The sequence below is a fragment of the Chiroxiphia lanceolata genome, chromosome 14 (assembly GCF_009829145.1).
Source record: "Chiroxiphia lanceolata isolate bChiLan1 chromosome 14, bChiLan1.pri, whole genome shotgun sequence".
Lineage (NCBI taxonomy): Eukaryota > Metazoa > Chordata > Aves > Passeriformes > Pipridae > Chiroxiphia > Chiroxiphia lanceolata.
The window spans coordinates 15,351,990-15,370,843 of NC_045650.1; the positions used below are offsets into that span (position 1 = coordinate 15,351,990).

At 38.8% G+C, this 18,854-nt stretch overlaps 1 long non-coding RNA gene across 2 annotated transcripts in view; it reads right to left on the reverse strand.

Moving 5' to 3' along the window:
* LOC116793881 overlaps window positions 1–18,854 on the reverse strand; it is a 130,036-nt gene that overhangs the window by 46,853 nt on the left and 64,329 nt on the right. For both annotated transcript variants that reach the window (XR_004359622.1, XR_004359623.1), the window contains exon 2: window positions 2,217–2,343. This is a non-coding gene — a long non-coding RNA (uncharacterized LOC116793881). The remainder of the gene's footprint in view (window positions 1–2,216; window positions 2,344–18,854) is intronic.

Sequence of the window (18,854 nt, forward strand, 5' to 3'; positions counted from 1 at the left end):
TCTGACTCAAAGTGCATTGTAATAAACAAAAGGGCTGATATTATCTTTAGTGGAGTACCTACAACGTTTAGTAGAGCACTGAAGTTAAGCCATAATATGCACATAGTTTTAAAGAAAAAGCTTTAATATTCCCTACCATAACGACAATATTGAATTTGTCTATGTTTATGCTAAACAGCATAACTTCCTTTTATGTTTCAGATATTAATATTCATACATTTACAGTATAACACTGTACTCTGCTTTTGCATTAGGTTCAGCTAGATTGTTACCCTGACAAACATTATTAAAGATTTTTTACTTACAAACTCAAGAGACTACAGTCGGAATTTTTCTGCTACATACATTCACTGGTGTAGGGATTATAGGCTTGAGCAACTTACATTGTATAATAAACTGCCAAATGAGATGAGGTAAAACAGTAACTCCACAGAAGGATCTAATTCAGAATACTTACTGTGTGCTAGTATTAGTCAGTGATTAGGTTATTAAATCCTCTCTAATTATTATTTGAAGCTTTTCATAAATAGCTTTTTGCAAAATGGATCTTATCTAAAAATTTAATTTATTGGATGTTTACAGGCTTAAAAAAGTGATTTTATGATATAAACCCAGAATTACTTCCTTTTTAAATAAACCCAACTGGTGCTGTAATTGAGATGAGCACGCTATTTTTTTCATGCAATAATCTGATATGGGACTTTCCTTTCTCAAGAGACTTGCTTGATCTGCTCTTTATAGACATTCAGTCTCTGTAAATATGCTTTTGGTTTCTTTATCAGTAATAGTATTAGACCTGAATGCTTTAGTATACAGTATAATGGGATATTAAAGGGCTTTCTGTATATGTTTTAGACAAGCCAGTCTAATAGAAAGAAATGAACACATGAAGGATATTCTTTACAAGTAGACAGTACCATTTATAAGGATTTTCTTCTACCATTTAGTTATTACATTTTGAGAGAAAATCACATTGCTTTCTTTGCCTTTTTTTCTCTGTCATTGTTTGCCTTTTTTTCCTGCTTGTACTTTGCTACCAAACCATCTGACTATCTGTGTTGCCATGGGAAGGACTGTAATGCCATAAATTCAGAGAAGAGAAGTTCCTGTGTTCATTTTTTTTTCCATTTTATTCTTACACAATCACTAGCACAGATTAGCTGCTTTCATAAGGGTGTACTGGCACTAGAGCAGGATTGTAAAATATTCCATTTTGGAAAAGATACAGCAAAAACATTCTACATGTTTCACAGAATGGCACCAACCTACACAAGCAAAAGTCAATGCTTCGTAAGTTGTAGATACCTGACTGTTCCAGAACTGAGCCAAATTATGGGCAGTTATCCATCTAGTCTTACAGTATGTGAGTTCCAGAAATGCAAAAAAATGGAGGGAAAAACATGCTAAATCACAAAAAAAAACCCATGCTGGATGCCTTAGGGGATTTGCCATACAATTCAGAGACTTTAATTTTCAAACTACTGGCTAAACCACCACAGGCAAGTAGTGACTGAAATTTGCCACCTTCTAAAATCTGTAAAGAGTGGCCCATCTAGAAGGACCTGTGGCTTCAGCTCAGTTGGCAGCGCCAGCTCTTCCCATTACAGAAAGGAGCTTCCTTGACTGGTACTCACTTAGTGGGATCCATGGAAAGGCAAAGGCCAAAACATCTACCAAGAACAGGTCCTCCAAGTACCACAGTGCAAATAACAGACCCAGGTTTGTTCTACAGACAACTCACTCAGCCACAAACTAAATGTCTTTGGACAGCAGCCCCCAAAAGTCACATCTACCACAGTAAGAACGAATGTACCGCTTGGGGACAGCAGAGGCAGAATCACACACTGTAAATGCAATTAAACTTCCTCATGAAAACCCAGAAGTGCCTTTACACATCAGAGCAGGGTCCCCTACGTGCTGCTCACTGCAAGTGCTGGTCAGCATCATCCACATTACCTGCAGTTACCATTCAGCATCAAGGCTGGGGGCTCAGCCTCAGTTCCTCAGGATACAGTTCCAAAGCTCCAAACAGGCAAAATGAAGACCCTAGGTGGTAATTTGTAGTGAACATAACCTAGTCCTACCTCTGCCATTGTATTAATCATCCATTGCTGACATGGAAACAACTTATTTTGACAAATAAACAACAGAAATGTGATTCAGAAGACACAGGAAGCAGATGTGCAAAGCTCAGGAAGCCGAGTGTAAAGACTCACCGTCCTGTCTGCAACCACACACTAATCTCATGTTTGGCTGATGGCTGTGGCTGAGCTGCTCTGTTCAATATTTTGTATGTTGATTGGCTTGTTATTCACTTCTGCCTCTGCTGGAAGCCAGACTAACCTGTGGGGGAAGTGTGGAAAACAATTACAGTATACTGAAATGGTCATACAAGTACAGCACACTGTAACACTTTACATAATTTATTAGGTGTTACTACACACACTGGCACTCACATGACAAAGGTTTTAACGAGACCGACAAATAGGACAACATCTGCATTCCTGTGAGAACATTTGAGATGAAAATTTAACATTAAACCAAAACTGCACTTACTACAGTGCAAACACTGCAATCAAGTGGTCTGCCTTGACTTGCAATGCATAATGTTAACACAGTATGGTTGCCAGAGTGAAATACAAATGTTCATTACAGCAGCAATTAATTGCTTGCTATTTTTGAAAATTAACAGTTAATATACTTTTCCAAATCAATCCAAAACAGTGTTACTCTGAATTTTCATGCATCATTTCTTTATTTTCGTCCCTATTGTGCACACAAGGTCAATTAACTGGTAAATATAATTATTTTACTAACATAGCAAGTGGCAGCTTATTATAAATAACAACTTATTTGCATATTTCCTTGTTTCTGAAGAGAACAGCAATGTTACGGGTCTGAAAATTTTTGCAACTAATACAGTGAGATATTGTTTTTAAGTAAATCTTCTATTTAAGTAAGTAGCCTAGTAAATATGCCATTTCTTAGATTAAAATCAGGAAGTAGAAGCTGGGTTGCAGATTTCAGAACTTGCCTCATTTGCATCTTGAAAATGGAATGGAACTGAAACCTTTCAAGCTTTATTGTTCAACTCCACAATTCTGTTACTCTTTGTAAATGAAACAGAAAAGAGATGTATGTGAATATATCACACACTTCAGCCTAAATGAGCTTTTCAAATTTTAAATGAATATCATTGTTTGTAGTCACCTTCACAGTATTCCTGAAGTTGAAGCTGTGAGCTGAATTCTGACTGAATTTTGTGAAAGATTTGGGAAAACATGACTCACAAGATTTTAATACTGGCAGACAAAGACCCCTTTCTGACTCTATTTTTGATTTCCAGGGTCTCTTTAAATAAAGAAGATATTCAAGACGGAGGGACAATAGAGAACAGCTGCAAGGATGATTTCTTCTAAAAGGAGAAATCAAAGGACAGCACTCCTCATGTGCACTATATATGGCAGTCTCTTTGTCTGAATATCGAAGAACTGGTTGGTACTCGCATGCTGTGCTGAAACCGCGTGGCTGTAGAGGTTTTCCTCGACATATTTCTTGATGACAACTGCATGCTGTTGGATTTGTTTCAGTGACTGCGAATCTGTGAGCCATGCATATTGCGTTCCATTTGCCACTTCGCAAGAAAAAAATATTTAGTGAGCTCATGGCAAGCAGAACACCTCATTTGTGCTGATTGGGGTAGATGGGGTGATTTGTAGACTCACACACGCTGAGCTTCAGGCACTCCGAGAAAAACTCCATTGGGCGAACTCGAGATTTATGCCCCAGCCCCAGTGCAATTCATGTGTTGGGGTGCTCCTACTGAGACCTACCAATGGGAGCTGACAGCTGCGTACAGTGCACTGGAAACATTTTAAAGCTTGCTGTAAAGAAAATAGAGCAGTCTACGCCTAGCAGGGAGGAAAATCGATGAGTCGGCACTTGGCAGTGGTGACCAGCAGGAGGATGCTTCTGATGAATGCTGAGTCATTGATTTCCCTCCCTGATCAGCAGCAGCTGCTCCATTCACACTGCAGAAAGCCTTCTCGCCACGACCACATGTGTCAGCAGGCTTTATTGTCATTAAAGCAAGAGGTATTAGCTGACAAGACATCCAATTTATGTATTTTTGGTTTCGATAGCTCTAGCTCACAATTTCAAAGTTGCTTCTCAGCTAGGGCACCTAAAAGGACATACGTATCAAGGCAGGAGATCCAATAGCACAGGCAGCTTCACAGGTACAAACAGTATTTGCGTGACAGATGTGTGAACGTCGCCCCTGCCTTCGGTTTCTTTTCTCACCAGGAGGCACATATTTCATAAACTCAGAGCACAGACGAGCAAGGAAGTTAAGACATCATCTGAGAAGGTAGGCTTCAAGTCAGCACAACGCTTATGTAGGAGAGCTCACATGTTTAAATTTAAACATACGTGTAAATATTCAGATGAACTGGGCTCTGCTCATGTGCCCTGCCTCCAGTGTGTGTGATGTACCATGGTATGGCTGAAGACCAAAGCATAATTGTAGTTTGTAATTTTATGACAATAAAAAAGCAACAGGTAAAACAGGTGAGACTACACCAAATGACTACAATAAAAGTACAGTTGGAGCAGGTTATTACAAATCTCAGCATTTGATGAGGATGTATATATTTCTCAACATGTTCTAGCCTTTGTTATGCTGTTTACATTACCATAATTATTACTTAATGTGTCTGTATATCTGCTTGAACTGATCTTTGAGGAAGCAGTTTACAGAAAGAGAAAAAAGAAGAGAAGGGACTGTCATGAGATAAATGCTGTTTCTCAGGATTAAAATTGACTGAAGTACACTATTTATAGTCAGGCACTTCACTGCTAGTAGCAATGCTGAGCCTGTTCATTTCAGGTTCCATTCATCGCAGAATATGCATGACTCTGCCTCAAAAACACTCACAGAAAAAGTCATAGGTCAGACTTCTGTGCTTGAACTGGTATTTCAGCAGAAGCTCACGTGGCCAGCCACAAAAAACATTTTCCCTCAACTCTACGGGCATTTGTCCTTCGAAAAAGAGCCTCTTCACCACAGTGACAGGCCTGGATTCAGGAGAGCCCATAACTGGCAAACTGCATTTTCCTAGTTCATTCAGCTGCAGATTGAAAATTGCTCTTTTATAGCTGGTTCCCCTCTTTCAGGAGGCACGAGTCCACTTAAATTCTTTTGCTTTTTAAGGGGTCTCATCTCCCAGCTTCAGCGAGTCCTTGTTAGAGCCCCATCAAACTCAGTGGTTTTGGGTCACGAAGATTTTGGAAAAGTGTACCTTAGCTACAACATCCACTCAGGTTGTAGGGTTTGTGAGTTTAGGAACTCTAAAATTTAAGATAAACATCACTGCCAGCCCATTTCCTTCGCCTTATCTCCCTACATTTCTGAAAGCCCTCCTCCATTCTGCTATGCCTGGGGGCAGCTGAGGAGGCTCCTCCTCGCAGGAGCAGTTGCATTAGCACAGAAGCTTTCAAGGATAACTGCTGCTCCTCGGGGAGCCCCAGGAATAGGAACAGGCAAGAGTGCTCTCATTCTTTTATTCCTTTGCACATCTGGGGTCTGAAGTATCTTAGGCTGTGCTAAAAATCTGCTAACTTAAGAAACAAGTCTTTGAAATCAGACTGTCAGCTACAGTGCAGGTAATGAGCCGTGTAACTTCTTAAATCACACACATATCACTTTCTTTAAAATTGTTGACCGAGGGTATGAAAAGCACAAAACAGAAATAGCAGATGAACTCAAAAGTATAATGTGACCCTGCCTCATGTCTGAATTTCTTTGGTATGATCCACATGGACAGAAATTACTTGCACATTAACAGTTGCCACAGATGCAAGTAGCAGTGTTCTTGAAATTCTCCATTTAATTTCCTGATGATTTTAATAAAATACTAACTTTGCAAGCTGAAGGCCAGGTTCTGGTACTGACTGATGACAAGGTGACATGGAGTAGAAGAGAAATCAAATGAAAAATAAAGAATATGACAGATCCTAAATAATTTCATTACTGACTGAAAGCTAAGGAACACTGTACTCAGGACCAAATTCAGAGAAAATAGAATACTTAGTATGTAAAATGTTTGAAACTCCTATAAAACTGATCAGGAGGGGATATGCTACCCATAAATAATGAATTTCCAATACAAATGACGCACATTGGGACACATAGTCCAAGTTTAGGAGAACAAGAAGTTTCATTAAAGAGATGTTCCAATGAACAAGATCCTGCTATGTTTAGATCATATCTACCTAATAAAATTAAAGATTTAGACATAATTAATATAGATCCAGACATTTACCTAATTAAAATGAACTGGGTAGAAAGAATTGATTATACATTTCCCTATGAATGAAAATAAACATACAAATTACTGTTCATCAAAAGATAGTGTATAACTCTAATGCTTTGATGATAGAAATCTCACATTATTTTTAATGTAAGATTGCTACTGATTAGAAAAAATGTATATGATTACAATTAGTCAGTCAGATTGTCTAAATCAGCATATGAGTTGATGGAGCTATGACAATTTACAATATCTGAGAATCTTCTCCTTATCTTGAACCAATGAGGAGAACAGAATCAACATTTGTAAAGAGGAATGATTCCTTAGACACACTATCAAACAAAATCTTTTTCAGATGAAAAATGAAAACCAATGACAACACTGCAAAGACTGTTACCATCACCAGTACTCAAACAGCCTCAGTTTATGTAAAAGAAGAAAATTTATCTGAAAATAATGAATTTAAAAAAGGCTTTCCATAATGATGTGAAATTCTGAGAAGGGGTTTCAAATTTTTCTTGAGCTCTGAAATCAGATAGAATCCTTGAAAACAGACTTTGTTTCAATATTTTTAAAGGTATTTTATATGAGTAATAATAGAAAACTGTCTCTTACACAGTGTCCTGTGTGGTGATGGAAAGCCTAGCTGTGATGTAACTGTTCCAGCATTCTGTCTTACACAGACAACATACTGGAGGATGTTGCTTATTTACCAGAAGGACCTGAATTACCATAAATATGGTTGTATGGTAAAACAAACAAACAAACAAACAAACAAACAAACAAACAAAAACAACCAACCCAAAACCTGATTTTAGTGGTTTTCAAACCTTACTAAAGGCATTTTTTAATTTGTGAGAGTAGACTGAGATACTTTACTGCCAACAGTACGAGTGATAGCTTTTGAACCTAGCAGTCAGTGGTCAAATTCCAAATTTAGAAGAGGAAAAATTAGTTCACAAACCTTCTGTCATCCCAGTGGATCTGGAATGGCAAACAGGAGAAAACTCGATGCGTGAGTTCTCTGAAGAGTAAATATGATGCTTATTGCTGTACCTTTAATACAGTACCTACTTTTATAAGTAGAAGCATCAAAATAGAAAATGAAAAAATGTCCACGTACCATAATGAAGATACGAGGCTGGCCCTAGATGGAGCAACATTTGGAGTTGTCGTATTTTATTTTGTGTATCCTTTCTGTTACATCCCTGAAAATAAAGCCAGAGTGTTCAAGAACAGCCCCCAACAGGCTGCCTTTTGGACACAGAAGACATCCTTAAAATATATTCCAAAAGCTCTCAAATGTTCAGAGAAACAGCTGTTCAATCTTATGTCATATCACTACACCATTCTTGTTGCAAAAGATAGAGACCTTGCATAATCAACATATTTTCCTGGCGCGGTCTCCTCTCGCTCCCTTTCTCACCCTGCTGACGGAGCTGCTGCATTAGCAGCACTTCTGTTTGACCAAATATGCTCAAGATTATTTTCTAGAATAGACTTTCACAGTCTTCATGACCAGCACATGGTCAAGTGCTGTCAGGAGCCTTCTTTACAGAAGACATCATTTTACTTTTAACTAAAGACATCTGGTCAATATTTGACCTGTAGATCAGTTTGATGATATGGGGCTAGAAATCTAGCTGATGTAACCCCAATATAATTATTATATATTATATATTTATTTAATATTATATAATTATTATATATTATATAATTATAATATCAGTAGAAAAGCTGTCCCTAAAAACTACAATATAGGAAGACACTAAGCAGGTATGCATCTTTTTAAAACTGATTTGAACTTAAAATCTTCATTTTCCCTAGATTCAACTAGGGAATGTTCTAGCCCTTAAGCAAAGCTATTTGAGGCTAATGTCCTAGTGCAGATAAGAACTGAATTTAGCTCAATGTGCATTCACTGGATATGCTCCATCCTGTAGAAACACCTCTCCCCATTCAGTACAACAAATATGTAGGACAGAGAGCACACAGTACTATTTCATTTTTGCTCACTTTTTAAAGGCTTCTTCTCAAGCATCTCTTCTCTATAAATGTGTGTGCATGCACATGTTTCTACCCCTCCTCTTTCATTTCTTTTCTCTGTAGGGCACCGAAAGTGCTTTTCAGGTGGGAGGGCAGCAGGGTAAAATTGACTACCATTCGAGTCAATTTGCTTCAGCAGCCATTCCATGTGTAAAGCTTTTTATACAGAAGGAAGCTTTTTAGACCTGAAGACCAAAAAATCTATTCTTTTACAGTCACAAAGTCCCTGTGAAATCGGAGAGGTTTCAAGAGCTCATGTGAGGATAGAATTTGGCATGGAACCTACTAAAAAAAAAGGCCTATTAAGATCTTGCAATCTGTTTTCCCCGTTTTTTCTCATTAGCAGAAGGAAAATAATTTGTTCTAGACAGGAACGTCTTTACCTAGGAACTTCAGGCAGGTTGTACACAGAAAGCACTGAAGCACTTTTCACTGCCTCCTACTGTTTGAAAACAAATGTTAGTGTTATTTTAAAATCAAATAGGGCCTAGAGAAATAAAATTATCTGTCTACTTCCAGCTAATATGTCTCACACTTGATTGACATGGTATTGTCCAGTGATAAGTACCATCCATTTCAGTCTTCTGGTGCTTACTGTTTTTCTGTGACCTTCCATAACTTATGCTTAACCCAGTGTTTGATAGGTGATCCACCTTTAAACCTTTAAGGATGCCTGTCAGTTTTACTTTATTTGTTGAGGACTGGTGTTGAGGACAAACATACTCCTTCTTGTTGCTGTTAATCCGGAATGAAGGTCATTCTCGCTGGAAATGTTGTACATAGGAAGACCCAGCAGCTTTCCACGTGGCCAAGACAACATCAGACCAGTGTAATAAGTCTTTTTAAGATAAAAAGTTTCACTGGAAACTGGAAAAGGCTTCAAGGCCATAATTTAAAAAAAAATCCAAAACCTAGGACAATGCATAACTACAATTAATTTACAATTAATTTCTAATATAATCAAAGACGTTACTTGGCTTCCAGTCGCTACCCACACTAAGTCACTTCTTATTTACATACCAGATCTTCCATGTTGCTTTCAATAATCCTATTCATAAAAGTGTCTGGCTCCCGTGGCAGATTTTCAACCTCAGGAGCCCATAGCCTTGGAACAATGTTTAGATACAATTTTAATGGAAACTTTTCCAATAAGAAAAAAACATCCAACCCCTGAATTTGGACACCCACAGCCCCATCAACAAATTTTTATTTTGTTTTCATTGTAAGAAGAGAATTAAATTGTCATTTTGGGACTACCCATGTCTTTGATGATGCAGCTTCCTAAGATACCAGAAAATAGCTGTCTAGGATGCCCAGTGAGGAAACTAGTCAGGAAACCAATATGCAACCATTTGTTAATCCCAATCATATAAACCCTGCTCTCAGCTAACTCAGAAAGCTGGCCAAAGAGTAGGCCAACCTGCATCTCCAAAATATGGATCAGTCCTTGGGAGGTTCTGAGACTGTGATTTAAAGCTACCAGTCAGGGTCAGCCCAGGGGCAAGCAGAGAAACAAGTCACCTGGAGAGATTTCTAAAGCCTCTCATAACAGGTCAGAAAATGCTACAAAACAGGATAGGAAGGAACTCCAAGAAGAAATGTTGTGCCTACCCCAAGATGTGCTGAACTATACCCTTCTCATTTCAGGCAGGCCCTTTTTCTAACCTCAACATGATGAAAAAAAGGTAAAGGTAATTTGCGTTTAACCAGTTTTATTGTCAAAAAAAGCTTTTGCCTAAAGCCTAGGCAACCATTTTGTTTTGCACTTGAATCACTCACTCTCTGTCCTGTCCAAGGTTATTCCCTTTGGCTTTGCATCACGTTTTTCCATATTTGAAGATGGCTATCATGTTTCTTCTAAGTCTTTTAACCTCTAGTCTAAACAACCCCAAACCTTGTAAACTTTTCTCATAGGTCACTTTATTGCTCTGTTCTGCTGCATTGTGAGACTTAGCTTAGAACTTTTCACAGCTGTAAACCAGAAGAAATATTTTATTCATTTTGCAGGCTGTGCTCCTGCTTGTAGAACTCAAAATTACTCCACCCCACTTTTTTTAACACTAGTATGGCACTGCCCATTCATGTTCAAGATGCAGTCAGCTACAGCCCTTGGTTCCTTTCCTATATGACTGTAAATTAGTCAGTTGTTTCTCACTTAGTTGATTCTATGAATGATTCTTCTCGTCCAAGCACAGAAACTGGACTTGTCTTTAATTGCATCCTGGGGTTTTTTCATACCATCTTTCTAATTTGCTAAGATCCCTTGGAATTTTAATCATGTTTTCTATACCTGGAGCCTTCAAAGCTTTGTGGCATCTGCAGATTTAAAAACATTCTTTATCTTATCATTGGAGTCACTGATGAAATATTTTAACAGTATCTGGCTCAGGACAGATCCCTGTGGAACCACATTTGATATATCCTTCCCTATTTATAGTAAATCATTGGTAACTGTTCTCTGACTTTGGTTTCCCAGCTCATTTTGCTAAGACTCCCCAGTACAGTTTCTTCTATGTTTTGTTTTTCCAGCTTGTTTAAGAGAATGTTATGTGAAACAAGAATGCTTTAAAGCATCTCTAAAGTTAAGATTTATAGCTTCAAGAGATATGGGATAGAAACAGTGTTCCTTTGTGCCTGCAAATAGCACTCCCTGAGTAGTTTTACACCCCTGGGGTGTTATTCCTTCACCCGCTCAAACTTTCTCCCAGTGTAAAGAAATCACATCCAAGGGAAAAAAACCATGAGCTGATACAGAAATTCATAGAGTCTGGAGTGGTATGAAGTATGGAGATCAAGTTATAGAGGTATGCTGTCTGTGAGCATACTCTCTGTCTCTGAGTGTTCCTCCACACCCTGGAAACCTTTTAACTAAAGATCCCTGTTCCCATCTCATAATTGTGGAGGGATTCTGCAGGTATGTGCAACAAAAACTATTACCTCCTAACCAGTTCATCCAATCTAGCCAGTTCCATCAGTTTTAACTCCTTCACCTCTACCAGTACTTGAGAAAGGGAGTATCCAGACCCAGACTTTTGTACTAGCTTGGCCCAGTTAGTTGATCAAAGGAAGGAATGTTGGCCTGAATTTCCTCGGTCATGTGCATTACATTAGTCCCTTATCGTTACTTTGATGTCAGTTTTTGTGGTTTAATTATATATAAGAAGTATTCTTAGGTAAGCCAGGAAGATCTGTCCTTATGACTCAACCATCCACTTTTTGGCCAGCTGACTGTACATTTAATTAACATCCTAGGCATCAGTTCCGCAGTCCTACCCCAGGCAAATCTCCCATCAAAGTGAATGGGAGTTACTGTCTGTGCAGGGCTGAACACAGAGTCAACAGTACAGCACTACAAGTTTGGGCAAACAGTCAATCTTTATGAATTTTTCAGTAATGCTGTTAAAGTGTTCTTAGCTTAAAATATTCCTTTTAGTTTGAAGAGATTAGTTCTCTCCTTAACTAGTGTGTTTGAGTCATTTATAAGCAGGATGTTGGTGCAAACATTAAGAGAGGTCTTTTTCATCCAGTCCTTTAATTTGTATTCCTTCCTTTGTGTGTGGACATTTGAGCATGGTGGAGGAACCTGATAGATGCAGCATGTGTGTACCACATCGAGTGCACAGAAAAAAAGTTACTCCTTTGACATAGATAACTGTGCATGAAAAACTCCAGGTTGAAAGATACATTCTGGTCAATGCCCAGAGGCAGCAAACATGAGGGTGTTTAATGTTTGGCAGTAGCCTAACATTTCACCCATTCAACTCAATGGCAAATCCCCTCTTAAGTTAATTAAAAAAAAAAAAAAGTCCATTCTCAATATTCCTGAAGGACTGTCCTAAAATTTCAAATTCTGTTATTGGATTACCTTAGCCAGCAATAGGTACTATGAAATCAATTTAGTGATGGGTCACAACCATTTGGATCTTTTACAACACTGATTTTAAGAGGCAGTATAAGAATACAAATAAATCCATGATACTATTGAAGACTTTGGGAAAAGCTCAGTGGGATTTAGGAGAGCTGAATCCCATGCTAACCTCTACCTTTCCTGATTCAATCTGATTTTTCTGTTACCACGGCTGCAGCTTCCTCAATGGTGCTGGATCCCTTTTTAAACTCTCCTCACCTCAACACAACTTTATCCCTCCAAGACTCATAGACTTCCCACACCAGTCACAGCTCTGCTTCGCTCCTGAGTTGTCTTGGAGACAAGGAGAGGAACGGAGGAACAGCATAGCTTGCCTCAAGCACCGAGTCACTGGTCTGTGGCTGGAGCAGAAAGGCTGTAGCAGCAGACACAACTAATGGTAGAGAGGAATAGAAATGGGTTGAAGACCAGAGAACAGGATATAAGACTTACACTGCAGCATGAGGACAGCACAACAATGCCGTGCATTCAGAATGTCTCATGCACACATAGGTATGGGGATTGTCTGATGTGTTTCTTTTAAGAAGCCAGTGAAATCAGAGAGCAGACCCTGCCAGACTCAGAAATGTAATTTGGATTGAAAGAATTGGTCATGCTTTGCCTAAGAAGGTAATAAGTTTAGTTCACAGCCACAACAGCCACACGAAGTAGCAGTAAACTGCTTCTGTGACTCAGGAGACAACAAAAACTACAAAAAAGAAAAGCGGTGATGGACCAGAAAAATCAGCACTAGAAAAACAAAAGCATTGGATCTCGCATGTCTCCCAGAAAACCTGTTCTTGGGCAGAAATAAGACACTGGTTTATTTTGTGGAACAGTAGGCAGGAGAGATTTTTTTCATACTGAAATGATCAAAGAATAAATTCAGTTTTTAGTTTTCTCTGTATTGTGTTTAATTGGAGGTGGGGAGGTCTGTGGTGATGGGGGAGAATTTAAGAATCTGGTTATCTTTAAAGAAGGTTTTCAACCTCATACTTTCAGCAGTGAACTGGGCTGGCTAGAAATCCATCTTGTACTTGTCACATCTATATTAAATTATCTACTTTTTTCATTTTACAAGGGAAGACGTGAGCAGAACATTACTCAGCTGTCAGGATACAGGACTGTGCTGCTGAGCAGAGTAAAGTGAATATATTCTACAATGCTGCAAATCTAGTACAAAGGTACCAGAGGAGGGATTTGTGTCACCAGTTTTTACCTACTGTGTTCCTGGAAGGCAGTTTTCAGTAGGCTTTGTTTTGACTGCTTTTTGCTATGATGATATTCAAACCTGATCAATGGCCCTTTCTTCTGCAAAAATAATGTCTCCTGACTACAAGGTTACAGATAAAGACTGGAAAAATATTTTTAGCTTTCAACAAATACAAACTGACCAGTGTAAATCTACTATGATGACTTGTGCAGATGGTCCTTGCCCTAATATCAAAGGGTAGTAAAGAACAATCTTGCAACTGAGTTTTTAGTATGTTTTTCAGGTATTCCGGCTTATCAGAAACATAGTGGGTTATAAAAGCATTAAGACACATTATACATATCATATTCATGCTTCCCTAGACTACACATGATAAACTAGAAAGAAGCCCACAGAATTTCCTGATAGTTCTCTGCCTGTATCTTGCAAACTGACCCTGTGGGTCTTAGACTTTGATGTAATCAATTTTCCCACTTAGAGAAATAAACACGTAAAAGAAAATCTTATATTCCTTCTTAAATAATTCCTTGACAATTTTAGACCACAGAGAAGTAACAGACTTCCAGGGGACAAAAAAAGCCAGAAAGCTGGCCCTGAGTGACTGAACCGTGACCACAGTGGGCAGGCAGGGAATATGCTTGGGGATGGCTAAAAGTGGGATTACAGAAAAGAAAATGCTGAAAACCAAGGTAGTTCCTGTGCTTATCACTTCCTTCCAAAACATTTGCATGTCAGCAGTGCTTTTTATTGCATTTCCCTGTCTGGGTACTGTCAGGGTAGTAACCTGTACCTCTGTGTATGACAAGTTGAACGAGAGCTTTTTTATGAGAGAAAGTTATTGCACAATAAAACCAGAATGTTACAGTACAGCGTGTTAGCAACTTTGCAATGTGTGCATGTACTCAGCATACTGCAGAGGAACTTCCCTTTATGTTTACTACTAGCTGAGAATATCAGAATGGGATGATAATACTATTCAGTCAGTGCTGTCCACATTTGGAGCCTAATATATCATACAGTTCATCATACAGAAAAATCCCAAGACACAAACAGAAGAATAAAAGAAAAGAAAAAGCAAATTTATTCCACTAAATAAGCAAGTGGCCACAAAGGCAAAATATCAAATATCAACCCTGAGACATTTTCCATAAGAATACAGACAACCCAACTCTTAAATATTCCTAACTTTCACCCTAGTGAGTCACTGCACTCAAAGAGCTGGATATTAGTTGTTTGCCAAGAACATGTTTAATCTAGAATCTGCAGACTCTGTCACCAGAGGTGCAAGAGATGCACACAATGCACTTCCCCAGCTCATTTTCAATAGGGGAAAACACCAAATCAGCTGCCAAAACGAGTGCAAATCTCCAGTGTCATCAGAAAGCGCTGAACTTAGACTGTGCCGTCTGTCTCGTCTGCTCACTTTCATTTCCCCTCTCACAGAATCCTTTCAGCAGTTGCACTTCGTGTGGCATTGGGTTACACAGAAGCCTGCTCTGCTCTTGTTTGATCTTGTTTGTTTACCTTACTCATGCTATACACACTAAATCTATTTTCCAGCTTATGACAAGTGCTTCCATTATTCCTTCTTTCCAGCACCCTAAGCATCTGAAATGCTGGCCACAGAAATGCTGCTCTTTTCTAGTTTCCATTTTCTTATTTGACAGAAACATCTACAAAGCTTTATGTGTAATTTGAGTTTTAAAGTTCACCAAGCTTTTGCAGTTCCTTGCAGATATGCTGAATATGGGGACAAATACAATTTTTAGCTTATTTCAACTACTTTTGAGGAGTGAAAAGGCAAACTGACAATATGAACCCAAATATGTAATTCATCTCTGCTAGGGCTAAGCTGCAGCAAAATACCTTGAGAAAGGAAAGTAAGAGGCAATACATCTCTTCCTCAGCCCAGTGTTCTTGGGAGGAAAAAATAAAGTTTCATCTTTCAAATTAACTGCCAGTCAGAAGGGTCCATGCTGATACCCACTCCCTTGAACTTATTAGTCTGAGGATGCTGCTGAACCCCCCTGTGAATGTGATGAGTTTCTGGAACGACACTAACAATCTCTGACCGTGCATCCCTGGACCACCCCCCAGTTTTCACTTGTGCCAGTGGCATATCTCATGGATGCCCTCCTTTCAACATTTCTCATTTAGCTGCAGTCCAAAATGGAGGAGCAGCATTTTCCCTTAAAACAGAGTGACTTACAAGAACTTACCAGAAGACTGTTTGATAAAAAGAACATTCTTTTGTACTGCTGAACATCCTGCACTACTAATAAATTCATAATGAGAATAAAAGGTGTTCGGCTCAGCAGGGAAAGGATAGATCCTTGTACATCTTATAAATATAGATGCATATTTTACAAAGACCATTTAAAAGTCAGACCTAATATCTCTTTGCACCTTCTGTAGTAGAATGCTGGAGACAATGAGTAGGATTTAATTGGTCCTCGTGCCATACCAGGAACCTCCCACCTACACTCATTTACTGTGTGACTGCTAATAATCAGTATCCTAGTGAAAGCAGCATCTTTATCTGCTTCAGAGTATATTTCTATATATGATGATATTTCAAAGTACATTGCAAAGCCACGTAGCAAGATCTCATTCCAACACTGACTCTGACATTTGTGGCAGCAGGAGCTGGACTCAAAGACACTGCCCAGTTTGCAGAAGAACACTTTTTCAGAAAATTCTCTCTGGAACTTACGAATTCGGGTCTTCCTAGTCCCTTACAGCACAGCCACAGAAAAGCAAGAATGCTATAGATCTTCTTCATTACTAGCCTTTTGCCCAAGGTGCTTTCCTTACTATTTAATTTTTCTTCCTTTTCCATGTTTTTCTTTAGCTTGAGTGGTTCTGTATCAGCTGTTAGAGTATGGATGGCCAGAACCCACTGTGGCATCATGAAGCACTGTGCTACAGCTCTGCAGGCTCATGTGACAGTAATCCCCCCTATGCACATTCAGTGCATGGATCGGTCTTGACATCCACCCTAAAATTTCCCAGAGCTTCCCTTCAAGACCTCAAGGGAGATACCTCTACCATTCATGTGCCTTTTCACTATTATTTTCAAACAATGTGGTATGCAAAAGTAAATACCCTGTCCTCACACGAGGGAGACAGGCAGTAAAAACAGTGCCATTGTATGAATTAAGAGAAAGATGAAAAACATTGAGATAACATTGTTAACCACAGAATTTGACAAACATGGTACTCTCCCTAAAAAAACCCTCCCCCAATACCCAACACCCAGCATTTTTCTTTCAGTAAACAAAACTCACACATGTATTAAAATCAGATTATTAATAAAAATTAGATAACATGATACAGCTGAACTACAAATTACAGGTCTTACACTCTATATTCTGTCCTACTGACACTTTTGCTTGTGGCTTTATATCCCAATTTTTTTTTTTTAGGTCACTTCAGTTGTTTTGAAAAAGGATTGTATTTTAACTCATTTAAATATCATATACATGTATTTATTTACCCAGGAAATAATAGGAAGTTTCTGATAATTTGGGAAATCTGATCACATACTGTTGAACTCTGAGGAGGAACTAAGAAAAACACTGAAAAGGATGGTTTTCCCATGAGGAAAAAAGTATTTTTTATTCTCTAAAATTCCTGACATTGAAATATGCTGACTGGAAAGGTCAGAGTGATATTCCATGTTTGAAGGAGAAGGTCTTAGCTAAAGAGGTACTTGAAGAGAAGAAACTCACAAAATCCTGGCAGGACACATACCCAAATCCTAAAGAATAACTGTAAGCACAGCAAATGTCAGGGGAGAGTTGACTGTTCTATCTGGATATGTCTGTTTTTCACACTAAAGCAAAGAGGGTTTGCTCTTAAAATCCCTCTGCACATTGTGTTGATTTCCTTGTCTGTGTTTGTGACTGTAGAGCTGAAACTGGTCAGCCAGATAGAGAGCAGGGATGTTTTACCTTGTTAAATGCCCCGGGCAGGTTAATACTGGTCCTGGAAGTAAGGGATGGGGAACTTAAAGACTCTCCTTTTAAGCAGTGGTGTCATACAGAAGATCTGTGCCAGAGAGTACGGCAAAGATGGTGCCTGGAGCCTGGCAAGTGACTGTATAGAAGTTTAGAGGCAAACAGTCAGCATGTCTGTGGATCCAGACACAATCCAGTGAATGCTGAACTTCAGGAATGTTACCAGAGCTGTGTAATAGTCTTCACCAGCAGTGCTGCTTGGGAATGTACACATAAAACTACTGTCTGGACATGTAACAACACTTTGAAATAGTTGTTTGGTGTCTCCAAAAACACCTGATTAACTTGAGCAGCCCCACCTTCCTGCAATTACAAATCATTCATGAACTTCAAATCCCACAGAAAAGTACGGCTCTGAATGTCCACAAATACTTGGGAAGTGGACGAATACCTGGGAATTCTCTGGAAAGTTTGAACTGTAATCTAAATTAATTGAGTGCACTATGAGTCACACAATTATCTGATACTGTATAATTGTCAGGCACCCATCCTATTTGTTTAACAAAACTGTTAAATTTTCTAGTGCAGTAAAAACACTGATCTAACATCAAGAAGCCATTGCACTGCTCACTGTTACTGCACAGCTCCTCTACCTGCACAGCACTGCTGGTATTTCTCTGGGCCAGCCTCCACATATGGAGGTCACAGCCAAAAACACGGCTGTTCTGGAGACTCACTGTCATATCCTGAGCTTACAAACTTAGCCAAATTCAGCCCCAAAACCTCATGAACAGAGTTAGGTAATGCTTGTGCACAGCACTGCTGGTATTGAGACGTTTGATATTGAAATCTCACATATGCCCTTCGTTCTAAAATAATTAGCGATTGTAATTTGTCCCAGGCTGTGCTCTGTCTACTCAGACACCACACAGAACCCATGGCTGTGCCATCTGCAAATACATTTGAACAAGGAAGTTTTTGAGCACCTGCCAGAAAGCAGAATATCAGCAGAAAAATACATTTACTCAAAGAGAATGAAAATTTGCATGGCAGCAAAAATAAACCCAACGTTGCCATCACCATTATGCCAGTGAAGTGCTATTGTAAATGGGCATTGATTGTTTGCTCACTGACAGTAAATAAGAAACCAGCTGCTTGTGTGTGAGCAGGATACAGTTTCTTCTAAAAGAAAAGGATCTTCTAAGACATCAAGTCAAACTGCTGGGAAATGCATCTGTCCCTTTTTATTTTTTAAGTGTGAAAAATAAGTGGGTTTGATAATTTAAAAAAAAAAACAAACAAACCAACAAACAAACCAAACAAAAACCCCCAAACCTCAGGCTTTTTCCTGGAAGTTCCCGAGAAAAAGCTGTATTCCCTTTTGAGCTTTATTTCTTTTATTACCATCTATAATTGTT